We start from the raw sequence: 14127 nt of genomic DNA, 5'->3' as shown, positions 1-14127 counted from the left end.
CTAACCGTTCATCACACAGGAGAATTCATCACCATTTCATGTGGGTCCTAATTCTCAGCTCACACTGGATTCACACCATGAAAGTCCATTGACTTCAGTGGTGTTACTCCTGATTCATGCCAAAGCCCAATAAAACCTTGACTATTATTTACACACCAGCTCTGGCCAGTACACATTTTATTTTCCTGTGCATGCTCGATGAACTGAGTTTGTGACCCATGCATGCTCTTACTTTTGAATGGGAAAGACAAGCTAACAACTCAATAGAGGGCTCATACTCAGCTGTTGCTTCCCTGCTATAGTCCCCACGCCACAAACCCTTCAAATTCATCATAGCACTGCAGCAGGAAGATGGTGTCTACATATTGTCACTTGCTCCCTATAGGCCATACACTTGCTTCCTGTATAGGCCATATATAGGAAGCACAAGCACAGCAAGAAAATCCATCTTGTTTCCTGTGTTGCTGTGGCTCTGAACTTGGCTTTTAAAATAAGCATGTTCTTAATTGGACTGAATTTTAGTGCCAGCTTTAGAGCCTTAGAAACTGAAGCTCTATTTATCCATAGAACAGGTACAGCACAGGACAGAGGGGGAAATATATCATTACCTGCACAATGTATATTAATACAATTTTGAGATAGAGAAGTAGTAGTAAACTTGCTTAGAGGCCTTGTCTAGCATGGGGAAATGCACCATGTTAAAAAGTGCTTGCTAATACATTTTCTAATGTTAACCATTAGTTTGCCTTTGGCATTCACAAGGGCAGTCTGTGCGGAGAGGGGTCAGGAGTCTGCACGGCCCATTGCCATTCCTATCTCAGATCCTACAGAAAATCCTCTGCAGAGTCAGGGATTCAGGTCTGGGCCTGCTCCTGCATGATCCTTCCTGCCCCATCACAGATCCCTGATCCCAGAGAGGACTGTCTGCAGGGTCTGAGACAGGGACAGAAATGTGCCAAGGGCATTGCTGGTTGCACTTTAAACAGAACAGAGGAGGCTTGTATGTAGGATCTTCTCCAGAGTACTAATAGTGGGGTCATGACTAATTTAAGGTTCTCATAATACATGGAGAGATGTGGTGACCTGAGCATCTTGGATACATTACTTAAAGGTGAACTGGAACAGTTGGCATTGTACCGATCTTCGCTTTTTGCTGACACACAAAGAAGGCCTGAGTACTTTTGTCTTTTAAAGAGGTCAGGTTTTGCATGCTTTAGAAGATTCTATGAACAACTGGAGAACTAGTTGGATCATGGTATCACAGATAATAAAGAAGGTGAAAACCTGATTAATTGAGACTAGTTAAAAGTCTTTGGATTTTGTGTGGTTTACATACTCCTGGGAGAAAAGATGTTTTTGTTAAAGAATGAATATACCCACCCCTTCAATAAACGGTTGGGAAAGCTCTCTATCCGCATCTTTAAATTATCCAAGAAAGATCTCTAGTAAAACCAAAGAAGGCCAGACTTGACAATCCAAATATTTCCAGTGTAAAACTGCAAGCAGAAATTTAATTTAAAAAACCCTTTCAGGCCTTCTTAATAAACCAGAAGGGGCAAAAGAGGGTTTCATTTTCTTAATTGTACAGATGATCTTTAAAAAGATATCATCTAGATGATTGGCCAAACTTTCCAGCTGTTTAGGATCATGGATTCCAGCCAAAATCCTTAATGCTTTCTAAATCTAAACCCCACCTTGTATACCTATCTGCTCCTCCCTTATGAGGCAGTATACTGCAATTGACCATTTTACCACAGGACTCCAGGCCAAGGGTCATTGTAAATTTCAATACATTATTTGAAATAATAGAACAGAGAGGATAAGCCCAGCACTGAGCTGAGCTCTGTGTGTGTTCACAGTAGTAAATGGTGCCTGATTTGCTATTGCAGCAATGCATTGCAACCAGCACACATTTTGTTTTTCAACTGAATGGGGTTTGCAGCTTCAGTTTTTGATTAATTAAAACTAATAATAATTTGTCATCGGGATACGCATCATATTTAACTTTCACCTGACCAACATTGGAAGTGTGGCTTTAAATATTTAAGCAACCAAATAAAGCAGGAACACCTGCTGTATACAGAGGAAATTTACTTGCCTTTTACAAAACAATGACGATAATTTAAATAAATGAACTTTATGTATCTTGGCACAAATGGCTATGTAACTGAGATTTATGGTCTTTATTTACCATTAGTCTTGCCTAGTACTGTGTACTTCTAAAATAAAAACATGCCCTAATTTTATATACCCAAATATGCCATCTAAATAAAAGTGGATAAGAGAAATGAAGTGTCTGTTGTTATTCTATACCTGGGACATCTTCTAAGCTCTGGTTTGTACATACCATGGGGCAGATCGTCAGCTAGAAGGTTCTACTGAAAGAAAACTTCACTTGTCCAATTATTGAGGGGTGCATATGTAAGACATGTAACCATTAAAACTTGGGTTATTAGTAATGTAGCTGCTTTTCAATAATATTTGTTCTGTTTAATGCTCCTCATCCTACCTAACTTTCCCCTGAGGTCATGGTACTGATCTTAGAATTATGTGTGTCAACAATCACATCCAAATGCATTTGTATTTGTTGTGTCAAAATGTTTTCTTATGCAGAAGAAACAGAGATAATTATTTATATAGCTCAACAAACTGGCATTCATATAGTTATATAAGATAGAGCATGCAAGTACAGGAGATTTTGCTTTATTCTTATCAACATTATAGATACAGTTGGTTATAGCAATATTTCAGTCACTCTTTCAACTACACATTTATCCATATGTGTACACATACATATAAACTTAGAAATTAAGAATGAACCTCTGAAATCTTCAAGTTTAATGAGAATAAGATCCTGTTGAAATCACAGGCGTCACCTAGTGGGCACTGGGTGAAATATGGAACAACATCCACATTGCTGAAAGTCTGACAAGAGCTAAGCAAGAGCTCTTGACACAGATGCAAACAATTCCACTTTGCAACAAACTGAGGAGAGCAGAGAGTACAAGCCAGTCTCACAGCTGTACTGCAGCTCAAGCACATTCCACAAAGACATGCTGGAAGTTTTAGCCAAACTGGTGTTACATTTTTTCTAATTTAATCCGCGCGGATCAGACCAAGGCAGTTTTATCCAGTGCTTGCTCTAAAACCGAGAATATTTTAGCTTTGGTAAAAAAAATGCCATGTTTAAAAACATACGGTATAGCTTTATTTTGTTAATTTTGGTCTTAAAGCCCAAACCTTGAATTAGCCCCATTGTATGGATATTATTATGGCCCAGATCCTACAAGCCCTTTGTGTGCAGAACTCCCATTGCCCTGCAAGTGAGATCTGTGTAGGGAGTAGGGATGTAAAATGTTAAATGGTTAACTGGTAAGTATTAGTCTTACTGGTTAATCCACCTTAACTGTTAACTCCTGGGCTGGCCAGCCGGCCGACCTGCTGACCCCAGCGGCCCCACGCTCGCCAGTTGGCCAGCCCACTGATCCCACCAGTGGCCAGAGCCGTACCGGCCGGAGCAGCCCCAGCTGGATTGGCCACAGTCCCGCCAGCCCTTTAATCAGTTAACCGTTTAAACAAAATATTTTTTATCATTTAAACGGTTAACTTTTTAAATGGTATTTACATCCCTAGTCGGGAGGGTTTGCTGGATCAGATACTACCTGAAGAAGGGTAGTATGCCCTGAAATAAGTTCACAGAGAACCAAAGCAACAGAAATATCCCATACAGTACTTGTGCTCACCTACTTTCCACACAAACGGACCACACTTTGCTCTCAGCTACTCCAGTGCACTGCTGGTGAAGTCCATGGAGTTGCACAGACCTAACTCAAAGTAGCATTTTACTTCAGCTGTTGTGTCCAGTGCATCACCTTTTCCATTTTCTTCTTCTGGTTTTACTTCATTTTTACTGTTGTCTCTTGTCCTATTCTTGGAGTGGAAGCTCTTTGGGGCTTTTTGTTCTGGGTTTGTACAACACCTAGCACAAGGGGGTCCTGGTCTATGACTGTGGCTTGTAGGCACTACTGTAATAGAATAATAATAATAATGATAATAATTTTATTTCTGATGGTACTTTATTATTGACTCCCTAAAAAGTAAAGAATACAGTAGCAAGTGGGCAAAATATCTCCCAGACCCGGGAATTAGTTTTTGAGGGCTGTTGCTTGTGTTTTCTGTTTACCTCAAATTTTCAATCACAGTTGGGTGAAAGCCAGACTTGTAGCATTTCTGATTTTTTAACTATGGGTTAGTCTCATTCAACAAGCTCCAGCTCAACTCCATTCAACTCTCTGCTTCTTCCTCTAATTTGTTTCTCATCTCCATGTCTCCTGTGGTTAATCTTCCTCCATGAGCTGTCTTCAGGCTATCAAAGTGAGCATAGGAACTCATTACCCAAATCTCAGTCTCTTGCAGACTGCCAGCAGGGATTTGTTTTCTGCTTCTTGTCAGGCAAACATTTGTGGGGACCTATTGTGCGAGGCACAGTACACTCACATTGTGAGAGATGCTCCCTGCCATAAAGAGCTTACAGCTTAAGGCTGCAATTGAGCTAAGCAGTTAAGCACATGCTTATGTCCCATTAAAGTAAATTGAACTTTAGTAGGAGCTTCAAGTTAAGTACATGTTTACATGCTTTGCTGAACCAGGGCCTAAATCAACAAATCAGATAAAGGGTTGGGGAAAGGAAGTATTATTATCCCCACTTTACAGGTGAAAAAGAGGCTCAGAATGATTAAGGGCCTGACCCAAAACCCACTAAAGTCAATGGAAAGCCCAGGATATCACAGGAATGGGATGCTGATCTCCTGAGTGCTGGTCTAGATCTTTACCTACAAGAACATCCTTCCTCTCAGAGGAACCGGCTTCTTATAAGAAATTTATATACTGCTATTTTAGACAGCATTCCCTTTGGATTACATCAAACTCATGGGAATGGCTAAGCCAGTCATTCATAAGTACTAAACATGTACTGTGTTGCTTACAATTGGCCCAGTCCAGTACTCCTGGAAGTAAATGGCTAAGATCCCATTGACTTCAAAGGGAGCAGGATTTGGCTCAATAAACCTAGCAAATTAAGTTTCTTAATGTATAGATTCTTGAAAAATGGTCTTAAATACACTTCCAATAGTACATTTTCCTGTTTCTAACACTAAGAAGAACTTCAGCATATCTCTTCACTCATTGGGTTGTGCTTGTCCCGAGCTGCAGAGCTCACTGACATGTGCTATTGACAGTGTAAATATTCCCCAGCATCCATTGTCTCTAAACCTATGGTACGATTTTAAAATATGCTTTTACCTCAAAAGCCCAATCCTGCTTCCACTGAAATCATTGGCAAAATTAGCATTGACTTGAATGGATGCACAAACAGGCCCAAATTACCAATACTCAGTTGTCTATTCTGACTAGGATGATACTATTCTATCTCCATTTAATTATAACAGATTCACTATTCAGTAGCAGTTATTATTAGCCTATAAATAGCAAATGAATACAGAGAAGACAATGCTGTGAATAAAATCATTGGGGAAACTACATATAATGAAGCTATGTCTCCTTTTGAAAAATAGTTTTTCAGTGTTCATTTTTTGCAAAAAAGGATGAATTAGTTTGCAATTCACAAATTATTAATCTTTTAGATCACTGAATATTGTACTTCCAATGTTGCTTAATTAGGGCACATTCACCGTTTTGGTAGTGCTTTTCAAAGCTGTGACATGGTTTTATAGGATGGGTGAGAATAGCAGCATAACTCTTTACATAAATGGTAACCTTAATCATAAGGCCCCAGGAGCTACACTTTCAAATCTCATTGTTAATTCAACATTACTGTATTGTGAATTATTGTTAATTGGAGTTCTACCTATAGGCCCAGCAAATCCCACCGAAAGCAGCAATACATGACACAGATTACATTTCTGCTGTGTGATTAAGGCTAGATTCTAATCTCAGGTGCACAGTAATTATCCCTGAATATGACTGCATCATATAGATACTGAGATCAGCTATGTTGAGTGCAGCATTGCAAAATTTAGATTGTAAATGCATTGGTGCAGGGAGCATCTTTTTGTTCTGTGGTTGTATAGTGCCTGGCACAACGGGGCCATAGTGACTTGGACTCCTAGGTGCTATGCAAACAATCTTAATAATCTAACAACCTTTGGCTCAAAAAACCCATCTCTCCACTCTGTGAATTTAAGATAGCTGTACTGGCTTTGCCTACAAAGGGAACCTGCTGTCTTTACAGATACACAGATCTGATATTCACTCTAGCACTGACAAAGGGGACCATAGCATTAATACAAACATTTGCAGTGCTTGAAAGAAGAGGGTTGTGTTGTTTGTGATGCACATTGATGCCAACCACACGACTGGGATTAAAATCTTACCCTCCTATTTTGATTATGAAGAAAAGTTATATGATCTCATATAATCATTTTAGCGCTATTACATGAGAGAGACTTGTGTGATTAAACCTGAGCCATATTACCAAATTGTAGGCATGTGTGGCCCTCTCTTGCTGTCTATCACTGAGGAAGGCCACGCCTCTTTGCTATCATGCCCCTGGAACAACAGTCTAAGACAAGGGGGAAGTTAGCAGTCTCAGGGCTCGATACCTCCAGCGGGGTAGAGCAGTGCGTGGTTCAAGGGCCCAAGCCCTCAGGGAGGGCGGGGTACCAAATGGTCTAAAGCTTAGGGGCTCAGGCAGTGTGGGACACCAAACAGTCTAGGGGGCTCGCTCAGCAGACTGTAGACTCCCACAGGCCTCCTGGCGAATGGTGGGAAGGCTGCCACACCAGGAGTGGGGCGGGGTTTAGGGTTGCCAACTTTCTACTCACACACCCTAGCCCCGCCCCCTTTATGAGGCCATGCTCTCGCTCACTACATTCCCCCACCCTCACTCACTTTCACTAGGCTGGGACAGGGACTTGGGGTGGAGGAGGGGGTGAGGGCTCTAACTGGGGGTGTAGGCTCCAGGGTGGGGCCAGAAATGTGTGGTTTACAGTGCAAGAGAGGGCTTCGGGCTGGGACAGGGGATTGGGGTGCAAGAATGGGTGTGGGCTCCAACTGGGGGTGCAGGCTCTGGGGTGGGGCCAGGGATGAGGGGGTTCAGGGTGCAGGATGGGGCTCCATGCTTGGGGTGGGGCCTAGGGATTCTGCATGCAGGAGGGGACAGTGGGTTAAGGCAGGTGGCTGGGGTGTGGGAGGGTGTATGGGCTCTGGACTGGGGGTGCAGGCTCTGCGTTGAGGCTGGAGATGAGGGGTTTGGGGTGCAGGAGGGGGCTCAGGACTGGGGCGGGGGTTGGGCACAGGCTTACCTCAGGCAGCTCCTGGTCAGTAGCGCAACAGGGCTCAAGCAGGCTCGTCCCTGCATATCCTGGCTCTGTGCTGTGCCCCAGAAGTAGCCAGCAGGTCTGGCTCCTAGGTGTGGGGGGGTGGCAGGAGGCTCTCCTCACTGCTCTCACCAGCAGGCACCGCCCCCACAGCTCCCATTAGCCGTGATTCCCGGCCAATGGGAGTGCAGAGCCAGTGCTCAGGGCGGGGACAGTGCGTTGAGCCCCCTGGTTCCCCCGCCTAGGAGCCAGACCTGCTGGCTGCTTCCAGGGCACAGCGCGGAGCCAGGACAGGTAGGAACTAGCCTGCCTTAGGTCCGCAGCACCACCAACCGGCCTTGGAACGGTCCAGTCGGCAGTGCTGACCGGAGCCACCAGGGTCCCTTTTCAACTGGGCATTCTGGTCAAAAACCAGACACCTGACAACCCTGGGGGTGGGGGGTAACACCTAACTCCACCGCATCCCAGCCTAGGGCCCTAACAGTGGCAGAGTGGTCTGCCACTGGGTCACTAGGGATCCAGCCGCAACACACTGACTGAACCAGACTCAGGCAGCAACCCAGCCAGACCATGGTCAACTGACTCTGGGCCACTTCCTACCCTCTCCTCAGGGTGTACCTGGATCTCAGGGCTGTCCTTTATCTCCCCTGTGTACACTGCAAGCTGTAATCCCAGCTGCTCCTCTGCATCGGGTGTGTCTGGTAGCTCAGGCAGTTCAGACAAGTCCTCAGGACAGCAGACAGCCTCAGCAGGGTGGAAGCATCTGTCTCCCTCAGTGGCTTCAGCCTAGGGTGACCAGATAGCAAGTGTGAATAATCAGGACAGGAGTTGGGGAGTAATAGACGCCTATATAAGACAAAACCCCAAATATCCGGACTGTCCCTATAAAATCAGGACATCTGGTCACCTACTTCAGCCCAACTGAGCTTCAGGGTCTGCCTTTTATACTTACTGTTACTGTCCCGCTCCTCTGCTTCCAGCATAGTGGGCGTGACTTTCCTTATTCCACCCACCAGGGGGTGTCTGGCCCTACCTCACTGTCAATCTCTGAAGGAAACCACACTTCTTTGCTACACAAATGGAAAAAAATGCACAATAATGTAGAGTGGGTGTCACATGGCAAACTGGCCTTTTAATGAGGTTTAAGGCTCAGCCATACCTCTGATAAGCATAGCTTGCCTCCCCAGATGAAGGGAATTAAGGTTAGCCATGTGACTAAACCAGGCCTGCTGGGAGATAAGAGCAGGCTCAACAAAGGAGGGCAGAGATGAGCGTTTGAGTGCTTTCAAGAGTTGATGGTATTCAGGGATACTAGATCTAGGAGTAAGTGCACCATTAAGAATGGGAGGCCTAGTGAGGAGACTAGGCTGGAAAGGTATAGGACGAGTCATGGGAAGGAGTAGGTGGGCCAATACTGGATTATGAATAGACAACCCAGTTGTTTAGGGTTTCCAGGGTGGGTGCGGTTTTGTGTCTAGTGCTTACTAGATGTACTAGCAAAATTCTTGATTCTAGTCCCAAGTTGGCCACTAACTTGCTGTGTGACGTTAGACAAATTATTTATCCACTCTGTGTTTCAGTTCACCCCTTTCTGAGTTGGATTCTGTATAGTGTTAAAGTGACAGGATGCAGAGTTCCCACCTGAACTCCAACCGGCAGGGAGTTAACTCCCTGTTAGATCTACCACAGGTGTAAACAATGAAGTAACAAAGCAAGACTGGACACTGAAGGCCCAGCCAGATATTCAGGACAGCTAGGAAACTATAGAGGAGCAACTTTCTGGGAATCAGAAGGAAAAAGAGATTGGTTATGAGGAGGGATTGGGGTTTATTTTGGTAGGGAGGGTGAGGGAAGTTAGTTATTTTGTAGCCTGAGTTGTGCCTTTTGTTTGTGCAAAATCCTTTCATTGTAACCTGTGTGCTGTTCCAAATCTCAAGAATAAACTGTAGAGTACAAAATGTGCTTGGTGTGAGACTTGGTCTCTGCCTGGGCCAGATGGCCCACTCCACCAGCTTACAAGTAGTTCCTCTGCCTAACTCACAGGGGTACTGGGAGACTTAATATTTGTAAAGAATGGAGGATGCTATCTAAATGCTAAGCAATCATGTAGGCTGCATGCAAAGCAACACTGCTTTAACGGTAACCTATGTTATACTTACTGTTGTTATTGTAGGCATTTATTTTATGCCCATCAGCATGCTTTCTGGGCATCTTATAAGGCTTTTTTTGAGACATTCAAGGTATCAGAAAAAGAAACCAAACGCCATGCTCCCCTGCTGCTTGCAGATTTTCCATTTGGCTAGGAAACCCAGGGATCATAAAAGTACTTGGGCCATAAAAGTCATTCAAGGTTAGCTCATTCCTCAGGTCCTTCCAAATGACAGCTGACAGTACAGTGCTACTTAGGTGTGGATGTTTGGTATGTATAATGTGAATAATTTTTGAGTGGGGATTTACATAGGACCTCCCATCCCCTGGCCCCCATCTCATCATTTAAAACCTCAGGTCAGACAGGGCTGACACAACCAAAAGTGAAATGACCATGGTTTTCACTACAAAGAGAGACAGTTTCCCATAAACCTGTTCTTACATCAGTTTAATGATGCAGCATCAACTTTTAAAAAAAATTGTAATAACTTTTTATGAAAAGTGTATTTTTAATCACTTTTAATGAAAATATTTGTAAACAACTTTTTTCCCAACCCCATCTTCACCACCTTTCAAGATTAACTCGTTTCTTAATGAAATAACCTAGTAAACAAAAGGTAAAATAAGCTGGATGTAAAGCATTGTGTGGGACGCATGGAGGAAGACATCTGAATGTACTTAGTGCAAAGGAAACTTTTTTTGAAACTTTCATTTCTTGCTTCTTTTATCCTTAAGCTCAGCAATAAACTAGCACTCCATGGTTAAAAAGTCAGGGGAACAGATGTATGTACTAGTACTTCAGAATCTATATTTCAAATGAAGCATGTAAATTATAAAGAATCCCTTCCCAACAACTCTTGAGAGCATCTATCAAGCTTTTGTTGCAATGATCCTGTGACAGATATTTTTATTCCAGTCACTTGATTACACTGAAGTAAACACTCATAAAAGTTCAATCGAGGTTCACAGGTCAACACAATTTTTTAATGCAGAACACTGAAGATCTTGATGTGAACTATTCAAGTTTTGCACCATGTTTCAATTGGCTTGGGCTGGCTATCATACCAACTTCATGCAGGGGGCCTGCTTTGTCCTCTTTTTGCCTCTGCAAACAACTTGATGTCCAAACTCCATGACCAAACATTGTGCAGTTAATGATTCTGGTGGTAGTGTCCACATGCTAAAATGACTTTGTCTGGCTCCTTTCTTACCCTGGACTTGTCCTTCACTCTCTTGTATATACCTCTCATTTGCAAAGAGAGTATGTCTAGTGATTAGAGTATTTGGAGATTGGTTTTTACTACATTTGATTAAAGCTATGTTACCACAGATAAAGAAAATATGGGTTGGTGGTTGGAGATGATAGTCAAAGCTTCTGTGTTCGATTTCTGCTTTTGCTTCTAGTTTACTGCGTGACCTTGGGCAAATCTCTTCTCCTGCAGGTGAGTAGTTACCTGCATGAGTAGTCCTATTAAAGTCAATTATAATCATCACGTGACATTGAGATCCATGACAACGCCCAACAAAACTGGTGAGCTCTCCCTCCACTTGTGATCTATTCTAGTCCACCTGATTTCAAGAAGTTATTCACACAAGTAACTGCTCACAAGTGTTAACAGGCTTACTCTGTGATCCTTAACTTCACCATGCCTCACTTTACCCACCTGTGAAATGGGTATAATAATAGTTACCAGCACTATATGAGGATATTGTGATGATCAGTACATCATTGAAAAGTGCTTTGAGATCCACAAATGAAATTTGCTAAGTGCAAAATATCACTATTATTAAATCCTCGTGGCTGTAAAATGGAGTGAGCCTGGAACAGGGGCTGAATTTATAAATGAGAACTCCACTTCCTTCCTGCCTTCTCACAATATTTATTAAAGTGATGACTAGTTTAACAGGAAATAATGTTTACCTTGCTTCCCTCCCAGTCTGAGCCCTGAATGGCAGTTTTCATGCCAGTGTAAACTGAAACATACACCAGTCAAATTCTGATGATCAGCTGACCTGTACTGTGCAATAATTACACCTGGGTAATAATTACATTCTCTTTTTATCAAGTATTGGCCAATAAATTATTCAGCTTTTATTTTCAAAGCAATATATAAGACTAAAATATTGTGATGATAATTGTTCCACCATTAGTCTATGTGTTATTTTGGGGAAGTTCTATGGCCTGTGTTACACAGGAGGTCAGGCTAGATGATCACAATGGTCCTTTCTGTCCTTGGAATTTACGCATCTAGGAAACTTGCTTTTAGGACTAAACCTTGTTTTCAGTGCACTGTTGTTATTATTTAATATTGTTTGAATCATTGTAAGAACAGTGGTGGGCAACCTGCAGCCTGTGGGCCTCATGCAGCCCATCAGGGTAAGCTGATTGCGGGCCGGGAGACATTTTGCGGACGTTGACCATCCACAGGCATGGCCCGCCGCAGCTCCCAGTGGCTGCGGTTCGCCGTTCCCAGCCAATGGGTGCTGCGGGAAGCGGCAGGCTGCAGGGACATGCTGGCCGCCACTTCCTGCAGCTCCTATTGTCTGGGAACAGTGAACCGCGGCCGCGGGGGGTGTGCCTGCACATAGTCAGTGTCCACAAAATGTCTCATGACCCGCAATCAGCTTACCCTGATGGGCCGCATGCGGCCCATGGGCCACAGATTGCCTACCACTGATGTGTAGGGATGAAAACCCTCAGTGCGGGGTCTTCACATGTTGCCTTCCACTCTGTTCTGAAACTGTACTGAACCACATATGTAGGCTTGAAGGATTAGCTTTTCATCAGCAAATGTCAGTAAATGCTGATTTCACTGTACACAGACGAACCAACGAAAAAATATTTCCATGGATGATCATGGAAAGTTACAAGAGGCACAGTAAGAAAAATGCTGCTTGAGAACTTAGTGTTTGATTTAAGGATATTTACTCTGTATATTTTAACAGTTATAAAGCTTGAACTTTTTGAATCTCAGCATCTATTGTCATTAAATAATTGTTGTCTGACTCCTCCCCCATAATTTCCCACAACTGTGAACGTTTCAAATGATTAAAAAAAAATTGGATTCTGCCAAGACAACTCATAAACCATCTCTTTGCTGGCCCCGCATTAGATTCACAATCTAGCCTAGATTTAGAAAGAGCAGCAAGAGCTTACCAAATACTGCTGGAACTGCATTGCTTTCCAAGATTCAGTCCCCCCTCTTGGGGTACCCAGCTCTTCAAAAAGAAAAGAGAACTCTCCACGGTGTCCCATTGTATTATCTGGGATTAGCTGGATTGCCATACTGGATGTTTTGCATCACTCATCTCCACCACTCTGGATTCCTTTAGATTGGCTGAGGGGAAGAGAGACCACCACCAATATCTATTTACCTGTTCTTGAGATCAGGCAGCCCATATTCAGTTCTATAGCTATTCAGTCCTTAGCATGTGTGCTGAGAAAGCAGACTGCCAAGCAGTGCTGGAAGTGGTGGTAGTATTTAGACCATCAACACATTTCATATAGGCTTCCAAAAAGTCGAATAGCAAATTAACCAGATAAAGGATTTGTAGTGTCAACCTGTTCTAAAGATGGTTTATGAGGATCCTTGCAGCTGTGGCTCAAGTCATTTGATTTTCATTTGCTTACACAGTAAGACCATCACCTGGGATGTACTAATAATCATTTCCAGCATTCCTTTTGGTCCAAGCTTCACTACAACTATTTAGTCATATTCGCTCACTAAATACTTAATAATCTTTAAAGGTGCTACTGATGGAAAACTGAAGTTTTCCAATGTCCCTGTTGCTAGAGTCCAATGCTCCATGTACACCTCACTTTTGTGCCTGACGAGTGCAGTTTTCTGACCCTTCAATATATTTGCCTAACACAAGTATCAATTTCCTGAATTTAAATAATGATAAATATTAGAGAGCAACTGAAAGGGAAATTTAATTATGTCATATGCATAATAAAGTATCAACCCATGATAACCAGGAATAAATTTAAAATTATTTTTATGTTTAAAAATATAAGCTAAATTTGTGAAGCCCTGAGCAAAAGTCACATACAGCAATTTGGCAGGCAAATCCCTCCATTTGTGCATGTGAAATGGCTGATATCACTGAACATAAGAATGGCCATACTGGGTCAGACCAAAGGTCCATCTAGCCCAGTATCCTGGCTTCTGACAGTAACCAATGCCAGGTGCTTCAGCGGGAATGAACAGAACAGGTAATCAGCAAATGATCCATCCCCTGTCGCCCATTCCCAGCTTCTGGTAAACAGTGCAGGAGTTAGATGCATGTTCAGTGGCCTAGCTTTTGCACACAAGTGCAGGAGTTGCAACATCTGCATTTTGTATGACTCACCTATTATGCCCAGCTTTTGAATATCTGGCCTTTAGGACTGAACTCTTATCTCAGATCCAGTATCTAAAAGTGGAAGCATTAGAAAGGCTTGCATCACTTTTTGCACAAAACTGTGGTTCCCTCATGGTACCGCTCTCTTCCAACAAGTGGGCTAGTTAAGACTTGCATCTTTGCTTGATAACAATGAAAATGGAGCTCATTTTTATCACAAGTAGAAGGTTAAAGCCTACACCCCATGTTATTCATATGCTTCTTTCTGAAATTAGCGTGGCAAAAGCCTATTGGTGAT

At 42.9% G+C, this 14127-nt stretch overlaps 1 long non-coding RNA gene across 1 annotated transcript; it reads right to left on the bottom strand.

The window, feature by feature from the left end:
- Window positions 1–3194: 3194 nt before the first annotated feature.
- On the bottom strand, window positions 3195–12861 carry LOC311520318. The gene is made up of 3 exons (XR_014711554.1): window positions 12643–12861; window positions 7956–8123; window positions 3195–4025 (listed from the first exon to the last, which is right to left on the bottom strand). It is a non-coding gene; the product is annotated as an uncharacterized lncRNA (long non-coding RNA).
- Between the last annotated feature and the right edge of the window lie 1266 nt (window positions 12862–14127).

This window comes from Lepidochelys olivacea, assembly GCF_965140295.1.
Source record: "Lepidochelys olivacea isolate rLepOli2 genome assembly, chromosome: 5".
Lineage (NCBI taxonomy): Eukaryota > Metazoa > Chordata > Testudines > Cheloniidae > Lepidochelys > Lepidochelys olivacea.
This window is presented reverse-complemented; position numbering and strand designations above follow the sequence as displayed.